General features: G+C 30.2%; 1 pseudogene; it reads right to left on the reverse strand.

Annotated features, from left to right (window-relative positions):
- Nucleotides 1–1,402: 1,402 nt before the first annotated feature.
- Nucleotides 1,403–2,339, reverse strand: LOC141425928 (olfactory receptor 2AP1-like; annotated as a pseudogene).
- Between the last annotated feature and the right edge of the window lie 628 nt (nt 2,340–2,967).

Here is a 2,967-nt window from a genome sequence, read left to right on the forward strand (position 1 = left end):
TCTAGAGCCATATAGAAATGTTAAAATTAACTCAAACATTCCCACAATGAAATATATTATTTATTTGATCTCATGAATAATAACATAATCTTTTATATACATATTGCTAATTTTTAAAGACTCAAAGACACAATATTCATAGGCAAAATAATAGTAACCTGCAATCACCATTTTAATATTTTCTTAATTTGTAAGCTGAAATGTAGCTTACATATAATCTTGAATAACATTTATTATTGTTTATAGACTAAAGATCTCTGGGTAAACAGGCTGATAGACTTCAATAGTAATCATCTTTTCTGCAATTTTTATTACCTACTAGTTTTCCTCCAGATAAAAGTGTAAGCTCAGTTAAATTTATTTTTGCTAATAAGGATTAATTATAAGTATTAATCAGGCCCATTGTGATATTTCAATGCATTAATATAGCATGTACTAAATAGGCTACTCTGACTTGGTTTTCAAAATGTGTGTTTGTGTATACATGTAATTGTGTGTTTTAAAAGAATAATCTCTATTATTAAAATTCATAACTGTACTTAATACCTAAATCTGTGTTTTAAAACTGAGCAACCACACAGTGAGAGAATGTTTTAGTGGATATAATTAATATACTGATTATGGTATTTAAAACAATAAATAAATGTATGAATGAACTCATGACTCAATTACCCATCTGTCTACATCACAAAGTAACAAATCAACTAACATCAACTGTATGTTAGATATTTAGATGACATTGAAAAACTAAGGATAATTATACAGGAATTGACAAATAATACATTTTAAATCAATTTATTCTTCTACAGTTTACTGCAACACTCTATCAATGTCTCTACTATGTATTGAATTATCCATTATTACTCAATTGAAAAATATAGAATTCAAAATACAAATTTGGCACTACCTACAGACTATAATAAAAGTTTGGTAAATCTCTAGGACTTATATTTCTTCATGTAAATGTTTAAAGGATTGGAATAGAAATATCAATTCTGACTTTACTCAAGTCTTTTCTTTAAAAGTGATGTCTAAATAAAGAAAAATAACAATGAAGGGTTAGAGGACACACATGCACATCTGGATACACATATGTATATGTACATATATGTACATATATAGAATTATTTCAAATTTTAGCAATAATTTATTTTTGTATAACAGGATAAGGTAGGGAGAAATGGGGGAGAAATATTCTGCTACATCCCACACAAGAAATACAATACATCTGGATATGTTTAAGGAGAGTAAAATGAAAAATGTCTCAATGAAAAAGTACTTTTACTGTGCCAGTATACACATAAGAATTCTAATAATAAAATGTAGAAAATATATTAAAATTGCATATTACAACTCTGGTATTCTAAACATTTATTTTAAAAATAATGAGCCTCAAAGAGTTTCACTTTTTAAAAAAAGTTGTCATTTTACTTACCATATCTTTGAAGGCTATTTTCACTTGCTTTTTCCTTAGAGTGTAGATGAAGGGGTTCAACACAGGGGCAATGGAGGTGTTTAAAACAGCCACCCTCTTACTAAAATTTTTTGCATCCTTGACAGAAGGATTTATATACATGAAGATACAGCTTCCATAAGAAAGTAAGACCACAATCATGTGAGAGGAACATGTAGAAAAGGGTTTTTTTCTCTGTTGAATGGAAGGGATTCTCAGAATGGTCCTGATAATGCAGGTGTAGGAAAGAATCACCAGAAACAAGGTGAGGATTAGGGTCACTGCAGCAAAGAGAAAATGAATCCTTTGTACAAAATGTGTCTACACAGGACAAATGCAATAATATAGTCTAATCACAACAGTAATGACTGATGACATTGGATGCACAGAAAGGCAGCTGACAAGTCATTATATGTGACACAATGACAATCACAAAACTAGAGAGCCAGGAACTTAGGGCAAGTTGAATGCAAAGTCTCTTGCTCATTACAGCTGTGTAATGCAAGGGTCTACAAATGGCAACATAGCGATCATAAGACATGGCAGCTAAAAAGTAAAATTCGGTTGCTCCCAGAAGGATTGCAAAAAAATACTGAGTGAAGCAAGCAGCAAAAGAGATAGTCTTGTTTCCAGTTCCAATACTGACTAGAGTTTGGGGAACAAAGACAGAGGTAAAAGATATTTCCAAAATTGCAAAATTTCGGAGGAAGAAATACATAGGCGTCTGGAGGTGCTGATCCAGTAGGGTCAGAATGATGATGGTCAGATTTCCCATGATACTTAAAAAAAAATTTAGAAGCAGAAAAAGGAAAAGCACAGCTTGAAGCATGACATCATCTGTCAATCCAAGAAGAATGAATTCTGTCACTGACGTTAGGTTTCCCATCATTAACTTCATGAAAGTCAAGGTAGAGAACAGCAATAATAATAAAGATTGAAATAAATTTGAAGGTTCTAAATGTTTATTGAACTATAAATCCAGGGCCAGCAAACAATTAAAAGCAAACTTTTAAAGACTAAATTTTTCAACATACTTTATTTTGAAAAACAAAAATGCCAACATTATTTTCTTTTAAGAGTAATAAAAGTTCTGCTTCTTGGGGACAAGTTTAATAATTTCTCCTAAACTATATTGGTACTTATTTTTCATCATTTTCACTTGTCTATATTTTCTTTTCTCATTCTTTGTATTCTGATTTTTCTCTCTTAAGTTATTGGCTCCTGTCATATTTTACAGAAAAATCTAAAGTAAATTTAAATAAATTTTTGTAACTTACTGTAAAAATATCGTCTTCACACTCAATTTATTAGTCAACAACACAAACATAAACAAAAGTATGAACTATAAGAATAAGAATTAAATTGAATTCAGTTGTTTTCTTCTTTTTTATTGGTTTGTATTTTTTGTTTTTTCCCATTTCACTAGTGAATACTGATAACTGTACCTACTGCAGTCCAAAGCCTGCATAGAGTTCTTTCTTAGTTTTTGACAATACTCAGTATTCATGGTAAGT

This window comes from Castor canadensis, chromosome 8, assembly GCF_047511655.1.
Source record: "Castor canadensis chromosome 8, mCasCan1.hap1v2, whole genome shotgun sequence".
Classification (NCBI taxonomy): domain Eukaryota; kingdom Metazoa; phylum Chordata; class Mammalia; order Rodentia; family Castoridae; genus Castor; species Castor canadensis.